Consider the following 25,653-nt stretch of genomic DNA (forward strand, 5'->3'; position numbering starts at 1 on the left):
TAGCAACTGGGAAGAGGAACACATCACTTCTGTTCACATCCCATTTGCCAGAACTTGCTCATATGGCCACACTTAGCTCTATGGTAGGTTGTGAAAGGTACCTACCTAAAAATCAAGAGTTGCCTAATTACAGAAGAAAAGGAGAATGGCTACTGGGGACAATTTGCAATTTCTATACATATATTTCATGTGGGAAGGAGGTAAAGAAACTGAGAGAAGGACAAGCACAAGCAAGGCACAGCTCTTGTTCTCAGAGGCAACACAAGTCCTGAGCAGGATTCATTCAGCATGTTGAAAGCCAGAAATAAGACAGAAGGACAAAAGAAAGACATCAAGTCAAGGATGGATGGCAAGCCACAAGGCTGGTCTGCCACTTAGCCACAGAGTACTGAGGGCCAAGCACTCATGTTGTCTCCTGGCCTTCCTGCGCTGCACCAGCCAGTGGGGTCCAGCCAAACAATGGAGAGGAAGGAGGCGAGACAGGGCCTGGATGGGACAAGGCCCTGACCTTCCCATGAGCCAGATCTCCTGGGCCACCACCCTAGCCCAATCACCATCATCTCTGGCCTGAACCTCAGCAATGAGCCTCCCAACTCATTTCACTGCCTCCCCTCTGAACCATCCCCCAACGTTTTGTGACAGTAGTAATGGCAGGCTTCTGACTGGTTCTGATCAGGTCCCCCTTCGGTCAGAGAAAGGGCTTTCTGGAACCTCATGGCCCATACCCAGCCAACGTGGCCAAAATCCAAGACCTGCCATTTAGGGACAACAATGGCCCAAGAGCCTCGGTCAGTGGGTCGGTGCAGTGTGTTCACTTTTGAAGACTGACCCTTCTTCACAGAACCCCTGAGCTGCAGGATCCTTTAACTGCCGGCCACTCTGAGGCCTCAGGAACCTTCATTTCTCCCTTTCACACAGAGAGCCCTCTGCTAAACCTTCTCTTCCCTCTTCCCCCAGTTCCCAGGTCTCCAGTAGGCTACATACTAGAATTATGTGAGAAGTTTTTAGAACTCTTTTTTTTATGTTTATTTATTTATTTATTCATGAGAGGGAGAGGCAGAGACATAGGCAGAGGGAGAAGTAGGCTCCCTGTGGGGGACTTGATCCCCAGACCCAGGATCAAGCCCTGAGCCAAAGGCAGACGCTCAATTGCTGAGCCACCCAGACATCCCCTTTCAGAACTCTTGATGCCTGGGCCCCACCCCAGACCAAGTGAATCAGAATTTCATCCCAGCCCCTCAATCAAATTCAAAAGGCCCAAGGTAGAGCATAGGCATCTGTATTTTAAGAAGTTCTTCAAGTTACTCTAATGGGCAGCAAAGGTTGAGAACCACTGTCCTGAGTGCCTGGGTGGCTCAGTCAATTAAGTGTCTGCCTTCAGCTCAGGTCATGATCTTGGGGTCCTGGGATTGAGCCCCATGCTGGGCTCCCTGCTCAGTGGGGAGCCTGTTTCTCCCTCTCCTTCTGCCTCTCCCCTCCTCCACTCATGCTTTTTCTTGCTCGCTTGTGCTCTCTCAAATAAATAAATAAAATCTTAAAAAAAAAAAAAAAAAAAAGAACCGCTGCCCTATAATTCACTCTCAAGAGCCAGGAACCAGACCGAGGGTTCCACAAATAGACAATTGTTGAGAGACAGGATTGCAAATTCAGATCTCTAGGATGCCCATGTGCTAAACAATAAGCTAGCACTTCCCTAACTTTGAAGTGCATCGGAGTAACTGCAGCTGGGGGCTTCTGTTAAAACACAGATCCTGCTGTACCTGGTCTGAGTGGAACCTGAGATCCTGCATTTCCCCCAAGCTGCGAGGGGTGCTGGTGCTGCCATCCCCCACTATACTTTGAGTAGCAAGGCAATAAGCTACGTGGCGTTCAGAATCAGAGGAGACACAGAGTGACCGTGAGTGACACCGCTGTCATCCCCAGAGCATAACTAGCTTTCTACGTTCAGCACCCCTGGGCTCGTCATTCCCTCCCAGGAATTTGGCAATCCCTAACACTCTGGGGATGCAGGGCCTCTGATGCAAGGTGGTGCAGGAATTCTGCTCTTGTCCATTTGGTTCTGGGCTCCATGTACCTCCGCTTCCTCCAGCTGCCTCTGCTCCTGGGTGTCCTGGAACCAGACTCAAGCAGCCTTTCTTTCTGCCTTTGGCCCTGCTCACGCTGAACTGAGTCAGGTTTTTGGCCCAACCTCCCTCGCCTTGTCCTCAATGCTGTGTAGCCTCGTTTACACACATCTGTTTCTACCTGACTCTGTTGAGCTCACTCCTCTCCTAGTTTTTCAAGCTGCCATCAACTCTGACCCATCACATTCAGATTCTCGCATCCCAAACTCACCTTTTAATTGAACGACAAAGTCAAGTTTGGAGTTCTACACCTGTAAGGCCACCGGAGATCATTCAGAGCCTTCAAAGGAGAATCCACCTAAAACCAAAAACTGTATACTCAAATTTACTGGGATGGCCCTGTTAATTCCTTCTCTCCCATCTCCATCCACGTCAATGCTGATTTCAGATTTTGTCCCAAAGACCTTGCTTCTCTCACATTCCAACTTAAGGTTCCTCATTTATGCTTATCTAGGGTTCAGTGACTTGGCTTGGCCTTCCTGTCACTCCAGCTCTGGTGTCAGGCCTCAGCCCATTCCCTATGTCCAGGCCCATTACCCTGCCCTTGGCACTGACCATTTGAAGACCTATGATAGGACCCACAAAGGGACAACTACACAACACCAGCACCCATCACCCTGTTAGCAATGCTGTCTCCCCTTGAAACTGGCAGCACCATCTCCTTTAGCTACAGAATCCCACCAGGTCGAACAAGACATGAAAGTGGCCCACAACCCAATGAAGCACCACCTGCTGTACTACCTCTCAGCAAGTAAACATAACAGTTTTTGCAGTCTTATAAAGAAGTGATGCAGTATTACAGTTACGTACGATGTAACCATTGGGGGAAACTGAGCGAAGAGTCTAATGGGACCTTTCTATACCACCTTTGCAAATTCCTATAAATCTGTAATTATTTCCAAATAAAAAGGTTTTCAAAAGCAAAAAAAGAGAGAGGAGGACAGAGGAGGGGAGAAAGGAAGGGGAGAGGCAAGGGGTGGAGGAGAGGAATCAGGAGAGGGAGAGCTAACACCCAAACTTTAATGTGCATATAAATCACCTGGGAGATTTATTACAATGCAGAATCAGATTCAGTAGGGCTAGGGCAGGGACTGAGACTGCACTTTCTAACAAGCTCCCAGGGGAGGCTTATATTTCTCATGAACCTTCTTTGAGTAACAAGGTCACAGAACATGCTTTTCTAATGAAATATTTCAGCCAGCCTAAAATTAACATCCTTTTAAAATATGTATCTCTAGGTCAATTCGATACTCTTTTCAAAATTCCTAGCTGGGTGCAGTTACTGCATAAAAATATCCTGCCCATCCCAGTTTATCTCCATCATCAAGTATCATAGTTCTTTCACATTTGCCCTGAAGTCTTCTTTTAAAAAAAAAAAATCATCTTATTTATTTTTTAAAGTAGGCTCCACACCCAATGTGGGGCTTGAACTCACAACTCCAAGATCAACTCCACCAACTGAGCCACCCAGGTGCCCCTTTAAATATTTTATTTATTTTTTTAAAGTACACACTTGCCCTGACGTCTTACAATGGAGTCAGGTACCTCCCAGATCTGAATCCTTCTCTCTCAAGCAGACACAGCCCAGGCCCTCTCCCTGACTGTTTTGGCCCCTAAATGGGTTATCCTGTTAGTCCCTTGAGTCTTGGCCTCTTGAATATGGGTCTGCCATATTCAAGTAGCCTCGGCCCTTATGACCTAAAATTGTCCTGGCAGCTTATTCTTTTGGGAAAAGAGCTATGCCCCTGTCCTACATTAAGTGAGGCACTAGCCAAGAGACTGGTGCAGGCCTGACACGAAGAACCAGACCTAGGCTCAGTTTCCTACTGTGACAGATGATATGAGGGGTAACAATCTGGAGGGAAACTCCAACAAGGATCAGGACCTGTGTCAAGCTTCAGGTTTGGCAAACTCAGAAACAGGTGAAAAGGACCCAGAAAAAGGATTGCAAATAGTCTCTGATGGGTCTTTATCTACAAGTGGGTGATGGGTGTGTTGGGTGGGAATAATGAGCCAGAGGCAGAATAGACACTCACTGCCCTCAACTTTTCCATCTTCTTCCTAGATTTTGTATGAACAATAATGTACATCCAGTGCCCCCATAGGAAACTAACCCTGTGATAATTTGCTACCAACATAAAGTCTAAAATTTAAAAAAATCTCAGCCCCCTAAGAGTTTGTCAACAGATAAAAAAGGATAAAAAAGATGTGGCATCTCAGCTATACAATAAATAAGCCCTGGGGATGAAATATAGCACATGGGAACTATAGTTAATAATACTGTGTTGCATATTTGAAAGTTGCTGAGAGATTAGACCTTGACGTTTTCATCACAAGGAAAAAAGAAGAAATTTTGTAACTATGCATGGTGATGGATATGAACCAAATTTATTGTGATGATCATTCACAAAATATACAAATGTCAAATCATTATAGTGTACATGTGAATCTAATATAATGTTGCATGTGATTATATCTAGATTTCTTTAAAAGAGATGAATAAATAGATAAAAAATAGATAAGCAATGTATGTGAAATGCCTGGCACATATTCTTAGGTGCACAATTCAATGATTTTTAGTATATTGGCATTTTTCATGTTCAGTAATATTAGATGTTATTGTTATTATTATTAGAGTCACATAATCACTATATTGTGAGCTTCCTAAGCTTGTGTTTATTCATCTCTGAAACTTCATAACACCTAGTTTTCCTTTGCACATTGGAGGTGCTAAATAAAGGAAGTCATCAGAACAAAGAAAAATAGATGTGGTATGTATATTATACATATGTATATATATTATATACATAATGTTTATAATGTACATATAATACACATACAATTAGAATATTATTCAGCCATGAAAAAGAAGGAAATCCTGCCTTTTGTGACAACATGGATGGACCTTGAGGACATTTTGCTAAGTGGAATTAGTCAGAGAAAGACAAATAAATATTGCATGGTATCACTTACATGCAGAATAAAAAAAAAAAAGTCAAATTCACAAAACAGTACACAAGTGGTTGCCACGAGCTGGGGGTGGGAGAAATAGGGAGAGGGTGGTAAAAGGATACGAACTTTCGACTATAAAAATGAACAAGGGGATCCCTGGGTGGCGCAGCGGTTTGGCGCCTGCCTTTGGCCCAGGGCGCGATCCTGGAGACCCGGGATCGAATCCCACATCAGGCTCCCGGTGCATGGAGCCTGCTTCTCCCTCCGCCTGTGTCTCTGCCTCTCTCTCTCTCTCTGTGACTATCATAAATAAATAAAAAATTAAAAAAAAAATAAAAATAAAATAAAAATAAATAAAAATGAACAAGGTCTGAGGAGCTAATATACAGCAGGGTGATTATAGTTGATGACACTGTACTGCATGATTGAAATTAGAATTCAAATGTTCTCACACACACACAAAAACATTTAAAGAGATAAATATGTGAGGTGATAGATGTAGTAATTAACTAAATGAGGGGGGACCATTTCACAATGTATGCATATATCAAATCATCCCGATTTACACTTTAAATATGATACAATTTTGTCAATTACACCTAAATAAAGCTGACAAATAATCTCAGCTCAAACTTGAATTTTTTAAAGCTGCCAAATTCATAGCAACCATTTATAAAGTACATTTAACTAGAGACTAAAAGAGAAAGTTTAAAGGTAATTTCTCGGCAATCATATAAACACAGAATTTATATGCATACAAATTAAAAATCATGAGGGCTTATTCAATAACCTCTCATTTTACTACCATGTCTGGAAAGAAGAGCCTGAAATTAAAACCCAGGCAACTCATTAGAAGATTTTGAGAAGAAAAACCCTTCCAATTCCAAGACCTCAGCGGACACTAGATGGTGACATAAAGAAATGAACCTACAAATGAACCCAGTCATTGGCAGGCCTGTAGTCAAAACCCGGAGCAGGAAAAGCAATTCTAAAAGTTTTAGAATACAAGTGAGAAAATAAAACACGGAGGGGTGGAGATGATCAGGGATCAAGCTTCTTTTAGCAGTTGAGATGAGATTAATGGGTAAAAATTGTACAGGATCCCAAATGCGCCACATTAGCTACAATTTGAAATGGGGGGAAATCGAGCTCTCAGATCATCACCACATAAAACACCCCATCTCCTCGAAAACCCAAAGTAAAATAAAAAACCTCAGTGAGAAAATAGCTTGATGCTGAAACACAGGCTGACAGAGGAGATTCAAGCAGCAATTAGCTGGAGTTGGAGAGGCCTGGGCTGGCCACAGAGCCGTGTTTACATTTTCCCACATTGCACCACGCTGTGAGTTATGGTTAAACTCCAGGTGGGGGGGGAGGCACGACTTTCCCCTTCCCCTGCCTCGGTATGAGTGAAGGCCCCCAAAACAGAGCCAAGCATCGAGGGGCTCTCGCTGACTTGCCCGTCACCTCCTCCCTGGTACCCACCTTCCAGATGCCCTGAGGGCAAAATCTCCAGTCTCTGTTATTGAAAAATTCACTTCACTACCAATCAGAAGAAAGAGACTGTAATGGAAAAACAGCTCCTTCATCCTTGCCGGCTCTTAGCTTTTACAAGAGTTTGTTTATAGTGGAGTATAAATTAACCCAAGAAATTGAAATCGGATATAGCTCAGGCCTCCACAGGCGACCCATGTGGGTGGTGATCTGGGGAAGGCTGCCCCACCTCGTCAGAATTGTCAGAATTCGGGGAGGCCTCGGGTGCAGGGGCAGACTAACCCCAAAGCAGCAGCCCCCAGCCTCCTCGGGGCCTCTGGCATCTCCACACCGGGGGCCCCGGCCACAGTCTAGATGAAAGGGTGCTCCTGCCCCGGGCTGCCACCCTCCGGGCCCCCAGGCAGCTTGCAGCTGCTAAAATCAGGACTCTCCTTCGGAATTGCTAAGGCCAAACTTCTTGCTTCAAAGAGAGATCCAATTCAGAGGCTGCCACAGGCAAAACTGCCAAGTACACAGAATGGTCTCTTTCCACCCCTCTCCCCCTTTTCCAGATAGCATTTGCTTTCTAATGGCTGCTCCTAAAGCCTCAGCTTCACCTTCCCCCCCAGGAACTCCCCTCGCACCAGGGGAGCACTCCCTCCTCAGCCTCCACATGGGGCCAGCCCCAGAGAAGTGATTGCTGATTGCTGTGAAGCCGGTGTGGGGAAGTCCCGCTGAGCACAAATATAGTCCATGCACTTTCTCAAATGGACAGCAGCCCTCTGAAATGAAATCCTCGGGCACGATCGAGTGAATACATTCATTCAGAGATTAAACCCCCAAAATGCAAAGGCAAAATAAATTTTGCCTGATAGGAGAACAGATATACTTTCTGGGACACAAACTATTTCATCAACCCCAGGAGCCCTTCCAAAGAGATACCAGCTAAAGTGAAAAGTGAAAATCTGCTTGGCAGACAACAGCACAGGCTTTTACTGCTGCGCCTTCTCCTCGCTTTGAGGGGATCAGGAAGGAACAAAGAACCCCAATCAAAGCTATTTAGGAATGAGGAAATCATCAGACCCTTTAACTGAAGCCTACTGATTCTAACTCAGCCCTTGGAGCTGAAGGCTGCGACCTTGTTCCTTTTTCCTTCCTCCGATGCTGGTGGGGGGACTAGTATTTGTCACATGCTATGCTACTTCTGGGATGGAGCGTCCAACAAGTCAGACTCAGTGCCTGCCCTCAGGGAGGTCACATCCAAGCAGAAAAGACAGGCAAGAGAGAGAAACCTCAGGAGAGGTTCAGGGTGTCAGGAGGCCCACCCTCAAACCAGGGCCCTCTTGAGGTAGGGCCTTGCACCTGTATTTTAATAAGACCTTCAGGATTCTTTTTTTTTTTTTTAAAGATTTATTTATTCATTCATGATAGACACAGAGAGAGAGAGAGGCAGAGACACAGGCAGAGGAAGAAGCAGGCTCCCTGCCGGGAGCCTGATGCAGGACTCGATCCCAGGACTGCAGCATTGCGCCCTGGGCCAAAGGCAGGCGCTAATCTGCTGAGCCACCCAGGGATCCCCAACCTTCAGGATTCTGATGCACGCTCCAGTTGAGAACCACTGCTCTAGGCAGAAAAGTTCATGACTTTCCAGTCTCTGAGTCCCTTAGTCCCTTAACATGGCCTTTACACACATTTTTTCAATTTACAGTCCCAGGGGATAATAGTAGGCTGCAAAGTAGACGTATTGCTGAAGACAATGCTAGCTGTTGTAATGAACAAACCTAAAATTTCAGTAGCTTAACATCATTTATTCCTGGCCTGCATTACAGTCCCAGACAGTTGTCTATCTTGGCAGTTACAGGAGGAGAGACTCTGTTCCATGCAGCTACTGAGGGACCCAGGCTACTGGGAGCTTTACCATCTTCACTACTAGGCTTCCAAGGTCACCTGGGAATCAACATGGAGCCAGCAGGTGAGAGAGGAGAGCATGGAGAAGACACCTCTTCTTCACAGGTACCCCAGCCAGGAAGTGACACACAGTACTTCCACTCACGTTCCACTGGTAGTTGCATGGGTCTCATCTAGACGCAACTGGTACCAAGAAATGTAGTCCTTGACTGGAAAGTTGCTTCCTACTCACAACTGCATATTCTGGAAGGGCTATATAAATTTTTGATGGGCAGCTGTCATCTCTACCGCAGCAGAGGTTACAGTTTTGCAGATGAAGGAAGGTTTACCCAGATTAAGACATTCACTGGACGTCACACAGCTTATAAAACTGGGTGGGGAAGTCAAACCACAGTCTGTTTAATCCATATGCCTCTCTTTAGAACACTTCATCATCATCATGTCCACAGTCACCCTCTGTGTTAGGCTGTCCACATTCCAATCCCTGGACCTGTGACCATGTTATTTTACGTGGCAAAAGGAACTTTGCAGATGTGATTAAGGATCTTTTTAAAAAAGATTTATTTTTTTATTTGAGAGAGAGAGTGTGCATGAGTGGGGGGTAGGGGCAGAAGTGGGGGGTAGAGGGAGAGAGAGAAAAAGAGAATCTCTAGCAGACTCCCCACTGAGTGGGAATCCTGATGCAGGGCTCTATCCAACAACTCCGAAATCATGACCTGAGGTGAGGTCATAGGCTTAACCAACTGAGCCACCCTAAGTGAAGGATCTTAAGGAGAGTAGCCTATATTATCCAGGTGAGCCCAATGTAATCACATGGGTCCTTAAAGGAGGCAGTAGAGTTAATGTCCAAGAGACAGAAGGAGATGTAGTAATGGAATGAGAGGGTGGAGTGATGTGCTTCAAAGATGGAGAAATGTAGGCAGCTTCTAGAAGATGGAAAAGGTAGAGAAATAGATTCTCCTCTAAATCCTCTAGAAGGAACACAACTCTGCTAACACCTTGATTTTAGATTTCTGACATCAAGAGTTGCAAGAGAATAAAGTTTTGTTGTTGTAAGCCCTAAATTTGTGGTAATTTGTTATGAACCTTCTCAGCACCATAGTTTGTGGTTGGATGACTTGGTAATAGCCTTCCCCACCCCCAGCAGGGCCCCAAGATCTCTTCTCTCCATATTCCTCAGTCCCACACAGCAAAAAGTCCTACCCTCAGCTGGGTCCTCCTACCCACCCAGGACAGATAGAGTTGACAGGGAGAATGATGTATCCTCATATTAGAACTTCATACAGAGACAAAGTGTCAATTAAGTATTGTGGTATCTAAATGGGGTATCTGTCCGATCAGATGGGGGCCCCCCAAATGTGGGGCAATAAGCAGGTAGAAGCCAGTGGTGCAGGCACAGGTGCAGGAGGTGAAAGGATTCAGCTGAGGCAGAACAGAAGGCATAGAAGTTTACTGAACACAGCTTGAGGGAGCAGCGGGCAGGACAGCAGAGGAGCGGCATCTGCAGTGAGGCAGTGGGTGGGGGCTGTTTTTAAAAGGGGGAGAACGAGGGATCCCTGGGTGGCGCAGCGGTTTAGCACCTGCCTTTGGCTCAGGGCACGATCCTGGAGACCCGGGATCGAATCCCACGTCGGGCTCCCGGTGCATGGAGCCTGCTTCTCCCTCTGCCTCTGTCTCTCTCTGTGTGTCTATCATGAATAAATAAATAAATAATTAAAAAAAATAAAATAAAAGGGGAGAATGAGACAGTATGGTGACATATGGAATATTCCCCGTTTTTTGGTAACTGTGCCTGGTTGTAAGTAGCCCATTGGTCAGTTAGGGCCTACAGATATTTTGAGGTGGGTCACCTGATGGGTCTGTCTGTATTCAGCCAGGGGGGTCACTGTGAGTCTTTCTACATTGCATTGCTCAGCCATGTTTACCTAGAAGTGGCCTCTATAAGTAGTATTTTAAAATACTACTGAAAGAAACTAACCAACATTTCTTTCACAAACTGAAAGAAAATAACCAACATTTTAAAAGTTCTTGAAAACTCACGTTGATTTTTTTTAATTTTTATTTATTTATTCATGATAGACACAGAGACAGAGGTAGAGACACAGGCAGAGGGAGAAGCAGGCTCCCCTAGACTGATGCAGGACTCAATCCCAGGACCCTGGCATCACATCCTGAGCCAATAGCAGACGCTTAACAATTGAGCCACCCAGGGATCCCTCATGATTGTTTTTTTAGGCTCAAAAAACTAGGACTAAAAGAAAAAGGTCATCAACCTGATCAAGAACATTTACAAAAATCTTGCAATTAACATCATCCTTAATGGTGAAATGCTTTCCCTTGAAGATCAGGAACAAGACAAGGATGCCCATTCTTATTCAACATAGTACCAGGAGTCCCACTAAGCACAATAAGGTAAGAAAAGGAAATAAGATACATACAGCTTGGAAAGAAAGAGAGAAAACCAGCACCGGTTTGCAGATGACATGATTGTATAAAAAGAAAATTCCAAGGAAGTCTACAAAAAAACCCCTCTAGAATTAATAAGTGAATTCAACAAGGTTGCACATACAGGATAAACACACAAAAATAATCATACCACTTATATAAACTAACAATAAACACACAGAAACCAAAATTTAAAACACAATACCATTTACACTCTCTACAAAGAAAATGAAATACTTAAGTACAATCTTTGCAAAACATGTTCAGAATCTGTATCCTGAAAATTACAAAATGCTGATGAAAAAAAAAATCAAAAAACACCTGAATAAATGGAGACACATCATGCTCAGATTTGAATACTAAACATAGTAAAGATATAAATTCCCCCCAAACATAAATTTATGGTCTTAGTGCAATTACAATCAAAATCCCAGCAAGGTTTTTTTGTAGACATAAATAAGACTATTATACAAATTTATATGAAAAGGCAAAGGACCTGGATTAGCTAAAACAATTTTTAAAAAGAATAAAATGGGAGGAATCATTGTACCTGATATTAAGACTTCCTATATGGTTATAGTAATCAAGACAGCATGACACTGGCAGAGGGAGAGACACATAGATCAATAGAACAAAAAAGAAAACCCAGAAATAGAGCCACACAAATGTGCCAAATGACTTCTGACAAAGGTGCAAAAGCAATTCAATGGAGAAAGATAGACTTTTCAACACATCATGTTAGAGAAATAAGATATCCATAGGCAGGAAAAAACTGAACCTCAACCTAAGTTTCACATCATAGACAAAAATTAACTCAAAATGGATCATGGACTTAAATGTAAAAAATAAAGCTATAAAACTTTCAGGAAAAAAAATTAGAAGAAAATCTTTGGGATCCAGGCTGAGGCAAAGATCTGCACACTTGGCAACAAAAGCACAATCCATAAAACAAAAAATATATAAACTGGACCTCATAAAATTAAAAACTTCTGCAAAAACTTTTGCTCTGTGAAAGACTACCGAAAAGATAAAAAAGGGGGTACCTGGGCAGTACAGTTGGTTAAGTGTCCAGCTCTGGGTTTCGGCTCAGGTCACGATCTCATGGGTTGTGGGATGGAGCCCCACATTGGGCTCCATGCTCACCAGAGAATCTGCTTGAAGTTCTCTCCCTCTCCCCCTCTCCCCACTCATGTTCACATTCTCTCTCTCTCTCTCTCTCTCTCTCTCTGTAAAATAAATCTATCTTTTTTAAAAAGGATAAAAAGACAAATTACACACTGGGAGGAAATATTTGCAAACCACAGATCCAACGAAAGATTTATATCTAGAATATATAAAGAACTTCCACAACTCAACATTAAAAAAACAAACAACCCAATTAGAAAATGGACGAAAGACATGATCAGACATTTCACCAAAGAGGGTTTACATGTGACACATATACACATGTAAGGATGTTCAACATCATTAGCTGCTAGAGAAATGTAAATTAAAACCACAATGAGACATCATTCCACATCTATCAGAGTATCGAAAATAAAAAATAGTGAAAACACTAAACACTAATGAGGATACAGAGAAAATTGAGCACTCATACATTACTGGTGGAAATGGAAAATGGAAAACAGTTTGGCAATTTCTTATAAATATAGATAGGCATTTACCATACAACCCAGAATCGCCCATATCCCAAAGAAATGGAAACTCATGTTTACTTAAAAACCTGTACACAAATGTTCACAGCAGCTCAAATTCATATTGTACCCATAGAATACTGCTCAGCAGTGAGGAGGAATGAACTGTTGATACAGTTAACAACTTAGATGGACCTCAAGAGAATTACATGAAGTGAAAAAGGCAATCTCAAAAGCTACATACCGTGGTTTGATGTATCTAACACTCTCCAAATAAGAAAACTACAGAGATAAAGAACAGAGTGGTTGCCAGAGGTTAGGGATTGTGAGGGAAGGGCTTGTGGCTATAAAGAGGTAACACGAGGGAGCCTAGTGATGAAGAGTTCGGTATCATTATTGTGATGGTAGTTACACAAAGCTACACACACAGAAGTTTAACCTGCAATATCTGAATAAGCTCTGGTTTTGCTATTGTGCTGTAGTTGAGCTTGGATGATGGAGGCAGAGTGTAGGATGCATAGGATCTTCTGGTACATGTATTTGCAACTTGCTGTGAATCTAGAATTATTTCCAAAGAAAAAGTTTACAAATAAAAATAAGAAAGAGTTCTTGACACTTTACAAAATGATGTCACAAGCATCATTTGATTTCACACGAGCCTCACAATAACACAGAGGGATACACAGGACAGATTTCAACCCCACTGTACACATGGACAATGAGATGCAGAGGACCAGCTCCCCTAGGTCACCCAGTTGCTGAGAGATGGTGAAAACAGGCAGCTGACCTCACCCTTGATGATCACCCAATCCAATGCTCTCTTTCCCCTCTGCCCACATAGCAGGCATGAATCTTAGTGTCAGGAATTCAACTATACCAAAAATGCCTCATTTCCTTGTATTCTTTGAATCAAAATAAATCAGGCTCTAAGTACCCATTCTGTCATGGTTTTAGGAAGTCTAATCTTTGACATTATAGGGGTCCCTATCCTGCCCTGGAGCTACACAAAAATCTGGGGGCTTCTGGATACCCAGGAAATAAGCAAAGAGCATCTCCAATTTACCATGATATCAGCCACCATCATTACATCTTAGTACACATGGCACATAGAAGTCTGGGTACCCTAGACTCCAAACCCTACCAGGGCACGTTGCCCTAGGATGTAAAAATCTCCAAGATGCTAAGGGAAGGAACAATTCAGGATACCAGTGCTGGCCAAGTTTTTTTAATGGAGGTATCATAACCCACCTTCCTTACTGCATCCACCTATTGAGAGATGCTTTTCTTTCTTTTTTTTTTTTTAAGATTTTATTTATTCATGAGAGACACAGAGAGAGAGAGAGAGAGGCAGAGACACAGGCAGAGGGAGAAGCAGGCTCCTTGCAGGGAGCCCGACGTGGGACTCGATCCCGGGTCTCCAGGATCAGGCCCTGGGCTGAAGGCAGCGCTAAACCGCTGAGCCACCCGGGCTGCCCAAGAAATGCTTTTCTAATAAAATGTTACTTCTTATATTTAATATAGTTACTATTATTTATGGTAATAGAAGACAAATTTTAAATTTATATACATACTTTGTTGCTGAGATATTTGATAAGAGTGATCAATAAAAGACCATCAAGCATAAAAATACATTATATCAGGATAAAACTCTGTAGGAGAAGTAGGATGGAAATATAATTTCCAAGAGTAAAAGAAATGATGTAAAATTCCTGACAGCTAAAGAGCTTGTCTTATATGTTTAAAATGGATGATGGTGGCTGTCATATAAGAATGCTATTTCTATTCTAGTAGGTGCCATATAAGAGTTTTATTTTTAAATATCAATATTTATAATACACTGGCAATTACATCCTTTGGAATGACAATATTTAAACTTATGAAGGATTTTAGATACCGACTTTAAAAGTGTAAAAGAGTATGTAGTTTTTCAAAATCCTCCTAGGAAACACACAAGCAAAAAAGATTTGGAAGACCAAGCTTCCCGCAGAGTGGTGCTGAGACATCTCTTCACATGGAAAACGAGGTAAGTTTATATATAAGCACAATCATGGGCCTCCAACTTCACTTGCCCAACATTTACCCTGCCTGCTTCTACACCACCGTCTAGCTTTCACCCTGTCTTGAAAGTGAATCTCCTCAGCATTCACTCTGCTCCTTCCACCACAGCCTCCCATCTCTACCCCATGCCCTGTCCACTCCTGGTCCTTAGTAATGCCTTCCAGTGGCTTCCTTCTCAGCACCTTCTTTACCCAGTACTGTGCTTTCATTCCAGCCCAGCCCTCTGCCTCCTCTAGCCTTCCCTCCCCCCCTACACAGCTCCTGCTGAGCTTCTTCTCCAAGCATTCTAAAGTCCTTTATGATTCACAGCCAGTCATGGTGGCATCAGCCTGCCTAAAGTCTCTCACTCCCTCAACCCTCTTACTTGCACGTGGAAATGGACAAACCTCCTGAAGATGGTCCAGAAGTGACTGGACCTCAAAAACCGTGGCTTTTAACACAACACATGTGGATCTCAACCAGATGCTTGACCAAATCCTTCACTATAACCACATGGACAAAACACAGATATGTGGTTAGATAAAAATACACGGAGGTGGATCCATTTATCTGGAAAGAACTGGAACTAGGCCACTTTAAATGTGATGGCATATGATCAGAGAAAAAGGAGAAATACAGGCAATAAGTGCAGAGAGTAGAGAATAAAAGGTCTCTGTGGGCTTGGCCACTTAGGGAAGCCACCTGGAAAAGATAAGCTATGAGCTGGTGTCAGTCACTGCCCCTTTAGGGCTCTGTCCCAGCTATCTCCAAAGGTCACCAAGATGCAGTAGGTTATTTCCACCATCCTCAGAACTTGCAGACACCAGTCTGGAATTTGCAGATGTTCTCTTGATACTCTTTATTGAAACACCTGAAACAATAACACCCTGGGTATTCAGTGACAGTCCCTGTATGTATATCAGTCAGCTATCAATCACAAAAATTTCAGGGTTCATAATAAACATTTATTTCCCACACATCATCAGGTTGCCTGGAGCTCAGATATATTAGCTTGAAGTCAGCTAGGAGACCCTCTTCCAAGCTGTATAGGACCCAGCTGGGAGTGGTTCCTTACAATGGGTTGGACCCTAGTCCCTTTCACCCGGGTTAATTCTTGGACCTAGGCTGACTGAGCAGTGCTACCCAGGGGAAGCTCTTCTCACAAAGATGGCAAAAGCATAAGAGGGAAAACAGAAACAGGTGAGGCCTTTTAAGGCTTTGGCTCAAAATTGGACTTGTGATACTTTTTCTCCCATTCATTGTTTAAAGTAAGTCTCAAGGCCAAACCCAAATCAAGGGGTAGGGAAGTCCATTTTGCCTTTTATAAGAGAAGATGCAAAGTTAAGAAGTCAGAGGGCATGGATACAGGATGGGATACAGAATTGGGGCTAATAAACTAATCTCTCACAGTCCCTTATCTGCTTCCTTGGGCCCAAAAAAGTCCATCCAATCCCGCCTCATTCTGTTTGCGTCTTGTCAGGACTTGGGGATTCCTGCCATACCTTTGCCTAAACTCCATTCCACAGTTCTTTTCATGCCAGAGAAGTTAGCTGCCAGAGACCTGACCGCCCCTCATCAGCTCTCTCCAAGGACTATACCTTTGTTTCTGATTCACTCCACCTCTCGTCTAATTGAAATCCCAGATAATTATGTTGTGTGCATTTAACAATGAATATCAGCAATCCCCATATATCAAAATCCAACCCACTTCCCCACTGGGGTACAGTTTCCTTATCTTCTGCATGTTGCTAAAAATCAGAGCATGGCTAATTCTGTGATGAACAATCTCTTCCCTGAAGAGACTCTACCATACTTTGTGTTTTACCCATTTTTTTTGCCTCAGACCCTGCTGAAATTAGCCACCCCCAGCTGGGCCCCGTGCCTGCTCTAAGGCCAGTGCCATTTTATAAGGTGTGTGTGTTAGATATGGTCTCTTGGTACTCAGCATCCAGTCCTACGTCCTTCCATTGTGTCTTCCTGTATTAATAAATCTGGAAAACTAAATACTATATTCCTCAGACTCCCTTGCAGCTAGGCTTCTGTACATGAAGAGCATTCACCAGTGTGGAGGCATACGTAAGGCAAAGACCATCTTCTTGCTGCTTTTCTGCCTTGAGCAGAGATGTGGAGTACTTGTGAAGTGTATTCCCAATGCTTAATTTGCCCCTCTGGAATGTTAAAAGATATACCAATGGTGACTCCCTGGTCCACAGATGGTATATTCCAGTGGCAGCCTCTGGTTGCCCACCTTGCGAGTTGTAACAGAGGTAGGATTTCTTTGAGTTGGTCAGTTCTGTGATGTTCTGGGCAATCATTCCTGTCTGCCCAGCCCTTCCAACAATACGGTAAGCACCTTGATTCTCTGAATTCAAGACCTTTCCACTTTAATACCTAAAGGGGTTTCTGTCTCCAGCACTGAACTCCAACAGATATAACACGATGTCCCTCCTGGGCTTGAACTACAGTTGCACCAAGATAGGTAGTACCCATTTTAAAAAAATGATACTTGGTGTATCCCTGTGAGCAGAGGTTTTCTGATGAATGTTGCCCAGGCAGCATTCTTCACTCAGCTGGGCCAGGGACAAAACAAGCAAATCCTTTCAGAGCTTCACTCCTCAAAGAAGGAAGAATGTATCACCACCAGGCCTACAAGAGCGAGCATCAGGCTGCTCCCGTACCGACATCTTTGCTTCCTTCTGCTTGGCTGCACCTTGCCAATGGGGCCTCCTCTGATACCCTTGAACTCTCCAGGCTGATGCTAGGAGACTCTAGAGCAATCCTGTCAAACCACATGGACAAGGCCAAAGGTTAGCCACCACCCACAGATACTCCGCAGAAATGACAAGAACAGCTTCTATGTAATAAAGACAGGGGAAAGATGGGAGGATGGAGAATGATTAATGGCCCTTTCAGCATTGACGGAGAGCAAGTGCAATGTGCATTTTCAGTGCTGATATTTTCTCACACCACAGCATTCTCACGTGGTAGCAACCTGGAACATAAAAACAATAGCCTTGCTTGGGGGAAAGCAGGGGGGTTTGTGTTCTTTAGTTGCTTTGGAAGACAGCATGCATTTCAGGAAGTGTTGCCATGGGGGGGTGGGTCATGGGCTCCTGTGGTGTTTGGCAAAGTTAGGCTCTCTGGAAAGTCCAAAGGTGATATATTTAATAGGCGGCTTCTTTTCTTTCATCTTCATGGTAAGCGTCTAATCCCAAAGGCAGTACTTAAAGCAAGACACAGCAGGTAAGAGGAGATGAAGCCCCCGGCAGACTCTGCTGCTGAAACTGAGTGGGGAGAAATGCTGAAAACCAGCAGCATGGGCTTCTGCTTCTATAAGAAGAATTGAAAGGAACACAATGAAGGAGGAGCTGATGGAGAGGAAGGGAACAAAGGAATCGAAGCCACAAAGCAGCAATCTATGAGCAGGATGCAGACGAGGGACCCATGTCCATGGGATGCCCATGGGGAGAAGGGTAGTGCTCCAGTGGAGCGAGATAAAGATGCAGAGTGGGGAGCAGGACCATGAGGGAAGGCATTTCCAAATGTACCCTCCACACAGTCACAATGACTGCAAGGCTTCTGAACATTTGGACCCTTGTTTGAAACAGTATGATTTTTTCCAAGACTAAAGCACACATAAATATCTGAATACCTCCCCAGCATTTATCAAAATGCCTTAGAGGTAAAAAAAAAATTAGACAAAAGAATTGTTAGGCTTTTTTCTGATTATAAAAGTAACACATGTCCATTGTAGAAAATACAAGCATATAAAAAGGAACAAATATTTCATGCAATCCCATCACGCAGATAAAACTGCTGCTTTGCTATATTTTCTTGTGTGTGGGTCTTTCAGGAAAATGAGACCTTCCAGTATATGAACTTGTGTATCCTTATCTTGCCACTAAATATTGTATTTTTCCAATCACCAAATAGTCTTTAAAAACATATCTTTGATTAAATTAGTATTCCTCGCATATAAATCTTTTACAATTTTCCAAATTTTTTCTTAGAATAACGAACGCCCTAAAAGCTGAAGTACTATATCAACGTGAATGTTTACTTCTAGGGCTCTTAATGCTTCCAATTGTTTTTACAAAAACTTTGCACCAATATACATTCCTACCACTTTGCATAAGGGTACACTCAAAAAACACATTTTGGCTTTTGCTTTTTAAAAAAAAAAAAAAACAGCCATTCACAGTCAATGCAGTGCTATTGTGGAAATAGATGAAGAAGGCTGAAGTCTTATTCTTGCTTTGTGTCTTTAGGAAAGTTAGTTCACCTTTGCATGCCTTAGTTATCTTTAAGAACACTTCAAGCTCTAGCATTCTTTGAAGCTGTTTTCTTAACTAAGAAAGATAACAAAAAGAGTGTCATATTTTATCCAGTTAGTACAATATCAAAGATACAATAGCACCAAATGAATGCATATACTACTGAAAATCTTTTTTTCTTTTTAAGATTTATTTATTTATTTATGATAGAGAGAGAGAGAGAGAGAGAGAGAGAGAGAGAGAGGCAGAGACACAGGAGGAGGGAGAAGCAGGCTCCATGCTGGGAGCCCGACCTGGGACTCGATCCCTGGACTCCAGGATCGCGCCCTGGGCCAAAGGCAGGCACTAAACCGCTGAGCCACCCAGGGATCCCCACTACTGAAAATCTAATAAGCATTTGTTATTAGTAGAATTTAACACTCCTGAGAATAGTCACTAGAATAAGCTATGAAGGGAGGGCTTTGCATCTGTTTTATTCACTGTTATATCACCATGCCAAAATGCATGCTGGGAACATACTGGGAGCTTTATAAATACATGTTGAATGCAAGAAATAACTCAGGAGGAGATTTTTATTAACTGAGTATGGGCAACCAAGGTAACTGTTGGTGCCCTGCTAATATCCTTTTGGCTGACCTTAAGATCATCCACAGCTTTGACGGACAGGAGATAAATGTAGCTCTAAGTAAGAGAAGAATCACCATCTATTGTCCTCTGCCCTGGGGAAGACAGTGGCTCCCGGATGCTAATTGCCACACATCTCTGTGAGTTAGTAGAATAAGGCAACCAAGGCTCATATTTTTCTGAATCCCTCTGTTATCACGGTGCTGAACACAAAGTGGGTCTTCAAAAGCAAGTGTCCATGTCTGCTTGAAACACTGGGTATTTGGGGACTACTATATAGCAAGTTTAGAAAACCCTGTATGGCAGTCAGGATTTTAGTTGCAGATGATAGGATGCATTTTAGCTAGAAAAAAAAATTGAAGAATATAGAGAATCTCTGAAAGTCCAGAAAACCAGTTTAAGACTATGCAGTGAAGAATAATGCCCTACAAACCTCAAGAACTGGTCTGGTATAGACACACCCTTGCCACCTCCTGGGAATCATCACAATAGCTGGTACCCCCCCTTCTCATTAATGCTGAACCTCTGCTTCTCACTGCAGCTGGAAGCTGGTGCTGCCACCCACAGCCTCATGGATTCCAAACAGTAACAATGGCTACTTCTGTGTCAAACACTAACTTCTGTGTGTTCGATTGGCTGAGCTCTGATCTCTACCTGCAAAGAAGGTTGGGAAAATCAGAATCTTTCCCCCACTGTGGGGCGTTCTCCAAATATAAAAAAGTTGCTCAGAGGTGCTAGCTCAAAAAGGATCTCCACTGTACTTCTTCACCTGTCACTTTCCGGCACCTTCCCCCACTGCCATAATGCCAGGTTCCATCCCTGCCTGTGAGCTCTGACATACATCTGCCTAGTTGGAACCTCTTGACACAAGTTACCCAGTCAGACAGCAGAGGTTTGAGGAAGAGCCTCGATGGGTGATGAAATTCCCCGGGGGCTCTGTGATTAGGGCCCCTGCATGAGTTCAAGTACATATCCCTGCTACCACATATACTAGGGCTGTCCAATGAAATACAGTTTGAGCCACAAATACAAACCACACATGTAATTTTAAATTTCCTTGTCACTACAATTAAAAAAGGACAAAAGAAACCAATAAAATTCATTTTCGTATTTTATTCAATCTAATGTATCCAAAATATCATCAACAGAAATCAATATAAACAAATTTTGGATATATGACCTTTTATTTCATACTATTTCTTCAAAATCCATTATGGGGGATCCCTGGGTGGCTCAGTGGTTTGGCGCCTGTCTTTGGCCCAGGGCGCAATCCTGGAGTCCTGGCATGGAGCCTGCTTCTCCCTCCTCCTGTGTCTCTGCCTCTCTCTTTTCTCTCTATATATCTATCATGAATAAATAAATAAATAAATCTTTTTAAAAATCCATTATGAACTTTACACTTACAGTGCATCAAGTTTGAACTGACCATGGTTTAGGTGCTTATGGTGGCTCCCATACTGGACAGTGCAGAAACTCCCTTTGGGATGGTAATACTCATGCTGTGTCCTCCTCCTCTTCAGCTGCAAGCCTCCTGCCACACATGCGGCTGCAGCAGCCCTTTAGGGGACGTAGGCTTCTACACCACACTGTAATTAAGAAGCACTGTACAACTCTGTTTAGGAGTTGTGAAGTTTCTTACTCATGGTCCTCCATCATCCTGGCTCTCTGAGCAGTCTAGGATCCTCTTTCCTTTCTACTCTCACCTGCTGCTAATGAGCTAGGGACAAGCAGGAGGCAAGTGAGGCACTCACTTCAGGTATAAAATTTGAAGGATGTGAAAAAACTCAGTACTCAAAATAAATATTTTAGCGCAATATTTTTCAAATTAAAATTAAAGCAAAAATGTCTATATGGGCCCTCTGCTCATTTTTCATTGGATTATTTTATTTTGGTGTTGAGTTGTATGAGTTCTTAACATATTTTAGATACCAACCCATTATTCCATGCTCATGGATTGGAAGATCAAATATTGTTAAAATGTCTGTGTTACCCAAGCAATCTACACATTCAATGCAATATTTACCAAAACAACACCAGCATTTTTCACAGAACTACAACAAACCTCAGTATCAGGGAAATATAAATCCACAAGGAGATACCACCTCACACGAGTCAGAATGGCTACAATGAACAACTCAGGAAACAAAAGATGTTGCCAAGAATGTGGAGAGAGGGGAATCCTCTTATACTGTGGGTGGGGATGCAAGCTGGTGCAGCCACTCTGGAGAACAGTATGGAGGGTCCTCAAAAAGTTAAAAATAGAACCACCCTACGACCTGGCAACTGTACTACTGGTTACTTAGCCAAAGGATACAAAAATAGTGATTCGAAGGGGCACATGCACCCCAATGTTTATAGCAGCAAGGTCCACAATAGCCAAACTGTGGAAAGAGCTGAGATGTCCATCCACACATGAACGGATAAAGAAGAAGTGGTGTATATATGCAATGGAATACTACTCAGCCATCAAAAAGAAGGAAACCTGGCAAATAAGTGCATGAGCTCAACCATATGTCTTGGCAGGGCACTGGTGTGGCTCAGAGGCTGAGCCAGCAAGGGATTTCTATGGATTCCAGCAATGAGGAGGGCAGGACTGAGGGGATGTGGGACTGATGGTGCTGGCCCCTGGACTCCCAGAGAACGGGCGCTCCCATAATTGGCCTGCTGGGAACAGGACTCCTAAAACGACAAATATGTCTGGAAGGCTGTGGTCCAAGGCCATTTTTGTTGGCTATCAGCAGGGTCTCCAGAACCAGAGAGAGCACACAGCTTTACTGGGGATCAAAGGTGTTTATGCTCGACATGAAACTGAATTCTGCCTAGGCAAGTGATGTGCTTACGTGTACAAAGCAAAGAGCAACACAGTGACTCCTGGTGGCAAACCAAACAAAACCAGAGTAATCTGGGGAAAAGTAACTCATGCTCATGGAAACAGTGGCATGGTTTGTGCCAAATTCCGAAGCAACCTTCCTGCTAAAGCCATTGGCCATGGCATCCATGTGATGCTGTACCCCTCAAGGATTTAAACTTATGAAAAGCAAATAAATAAAGGTGTAGATTTGTTCTTGTTTAAAGAAAAGAGAGAGAGAGAGAGAATGAAATCTTGCCATGTGCCACGATATGGATGGGACTAGAGGATGTTATGCTAAGTGAAATAAGTCAATCAGAGAAAGACAAATACCATATGCTTTCACTCATGTGGAATTTAAGAAACCAAACAGATGAATATAGGGGAAGGGAAGGAAAAATAAAATAAGATAAAAACGGAGGGAGGCAAACCATAAGAGACTCTTAACTCTAGAAACAAACAAGGTTGCTGGAAGGGAGGTGGGTAGAGGAAAGAGGTAATTGAGTGAAGGGCATTAAGAGGGACACTTGATGTAATGAGCACTGGATGTTATTTGCAACTGATGAATCAGTAAATTCTAACCCTGAAACTAATAATATACTCTAAATTAAGGAAATTGTATTTACATTTAAAAAAAGGCAACTCCAGAAGTTTGGAAGACTTGAGGAAATGTAAGGGCAGGCATCAGTGTTTATGCATATCAGTTAACAATGTGTATTTATTCCCACTGCTGTAAAACTATGTATCTTAAATAATTACAATTTCATAAAAACATTAGCAAAATCATCAAGTCGCTCAACAGTCCTGAGTTCTGTGCAGTCTCCCTAAGGCTTCAGCATCTCGGTTAGACACCTAAGAGTGTAGGTAGCTAGCTATAAGGCAGTGTGCACCATACTTCCCCATGGCTGATTCTGATAATGCTGACCAGTACATTCTTTTCCAAAGCAGGAGCCAGAAGAGATTTTTTTTTATTTTGGTTGCCTTTCACAGAAGTTGAAGAATGAGATTAAGGGACTCATTCAGCCATATGCAGATAATAAACTAAGTCAACTGAGTGGCAGATGTTAGAGGCCAAACATCCAGATGTTTAATCCTTCCCATTAATTAGAATAAAAATCCTGTGGAATGTGAAGGGTTGGAGGTCACAGGGTTAAATTAATCCTTAGTTTTTCTTAGACTACTTAAGAGAATTTGAGGTTGCTGCCTTTAAAAATGCAAAACTGCATTGTACTATTTACATATTGTATGTGGGAAGTGGCAGGTTTTAATTTTAACAGCATACTACCTTCTCAATTGTTCCCTGAACAGAGTAGAAACTTAGAGAAAATTACATGGAGAAAAAAAAAAAAACGATAATAAAACTGGGGACTGAAATGAGTTTAAAGTTCAAACAAAGTGCATTCCATAGCGGGCACATTCTATAATCCTTGCACATTTGATCAGGAAAAACTATATATGGTCTATTATATTGTTTTTGACTGTCTGAATAGATACAACACAAGGAAAATTCATTCTAGAAGAAAAAATGGGTAAACTTATGATATACACAAAAAGATAGCTCTATGGTTTTAAGAATTTCTTTCCAATCTAATATAAAATTATTTAAGAAAAAAAGAAAAACTGGTTTTATGCTTTGACTTTTTTGATTTTGTGTTTTAGAATAGCAGTTGCCTTCTACTTAAATCATGTGAAAGAATGTTAAATGACAAATGACAGATAAACTTAAATCTTCAACTACATAGAAAAAAAAAGCCTGAAAGGAAGGACTTTCTTTCTCCTTTTTTTGGTCAAGTTCCTCTGTGCGTAGCTTCATAAATTGAGGTACTTGACTTTGAGCGGAGGACATACTGTTAGAAAACCTACCTCATCACTTCAGAGAACACTTTTTTTAGTCCACATTTTTTTTTCTGACATTTGTTTCTGTTTCCATTAGGCTCTTTGTTCTCTATCACCAGATATTTTATGAGTCAAGATGGGATAGGCGGTACTGCAGTGACAAAACTGCCCTTCTCTTTTTATCAGGATATTTTTCTCTCAACCAATCCTGCTTTCACCTTCAAAATGATTGCTGTTGTTTTTTTGCTTGTGGGTTTCAAGGTCTTATTTTGGACACTAAAATCTGAACATCCTCTCTTTGCATTCTGCCTCCAATAATCCTCAAGGCAACATGGATGCCCCTGGCTGTCCAGACAAGAGTCACCTATAAGGAAATACAGAAAAAAAAAAAAAAAAAAAAACCACGGTGGAAATTTCCAGTGACTATTCCTATAACATGCTGCCTCACTTCCTGGTGTTCACCTGTAATCTTGTGACAGGCTCTTGAGTGCCTAGCACCCAAGCTCAGCTCTGCCCCGCTGGGCATGTGAATATGAACAGCAGCTGTGTGCAGGATTGGAGGTTTGGGTTTTTTAAAAGATTTTATTTATTCATGAGAGACAGAGAGAGAGACAGACGCAGGCAGAGGGAGAAGCAGGCTCCCTATGGGGAGTCTGCTGTGAGACTCATCCCAGGACCCCAGGATCATGACCTGAGCCAAAGGCAGATGCTCAACCACTGAGCCACTCAGGCATCCCAGGCTTGGAGGTTTTTTAAAGATTTTCACTAGGCGCTCCCTTTCTGATCAAGGGCTCATTCACAAGAAGCTCAAAAAAAAAAATACTTTCAGAGATAAACAGAAACATTTTATTCCAAAGTTTGGCAACATTCACCTGCATATTAATTGTGGTGCCATTTTTTTCAACTATTGAAGCATAATAGATTTTTAAAATAATGTAGACATTTTATATATAGGCAAGAAACATTAAATCTTCAGACAGATCAGCTGGAAAATTACTGCTTTATTAATTAGCTGATAGGGCACTGTCAATCCTGATGATATGAACACATCATGGGTCAGCTTTGATGGAACAGGGAAGGATTAACCAAGGGGTCAGAAACTTCTTGGTTCTGGAAAGTTTCAGTTGTCTTTGGAGAAAAGGAAGATGTTGGAAGACAGATCCTATCGGACCAAGAAGACCCATTTAACAGGTTAGTTGATATTTTCTTCCCAGAAAGTGCAGAACTCCTTCCATAATCATAGGAGTATGTTAACTAGCAATTATTCTTGGATCAGCTTTCCCTTTATAAATGTTGCCTTGGCCATGGGTGATGCAGGAAGGCACCCAGATTCCTCAAGGCTCTGCCCTAGAGTCTGGCACTAGGAGAATATGAATGCGGGAAGAATGGGTAGAGGATGAAGGGGGGTTGAAATGAAGCAGCACGGCAGTAGCTTGGGCCCAGACATTGACACAGGACCTCATTCCCAAGGTCACTGTCACTGAGGTCAACGAAGGCCC

The 25,653-nt window shown here is 42.6% G+C and overlaps 1 protein-coding gene and 1 pseudogene across 2 annotated transcripts in view; one reads left to right on the plus strand and one right to left on the minus strand.

Moving 5' to 3' along the window:
* RAI2 (retinoic acid induced 2) overlaps positions 1-25,653 on the minus strand; it is a 387,183-nt gene that overhangs the window by 298,661 nt on the left and 62,869 nt on the right. The window lies entirely within an intron of this gene.
* On the plus strand, positions 22,164-22,532 carry LOC112919083 (large ribosomal subunit protein eL33 pseudogene; annotated as a pseudogene).

This window comes from Vulpes vulpes, chromosome X (genome assembly GCF_048418805.1).
Source record: "Vulpes vulpes isolate BD-2025 chromosome X, VulVul3, whole genome shotgun sequence".
Taxonomy (NCBI): domain Eukaryota; kingdom Metazoa; phylum Chordata; class Mammalia; order Carnivora; family Canidae; genus Vulpes; species Vulpes vulpes.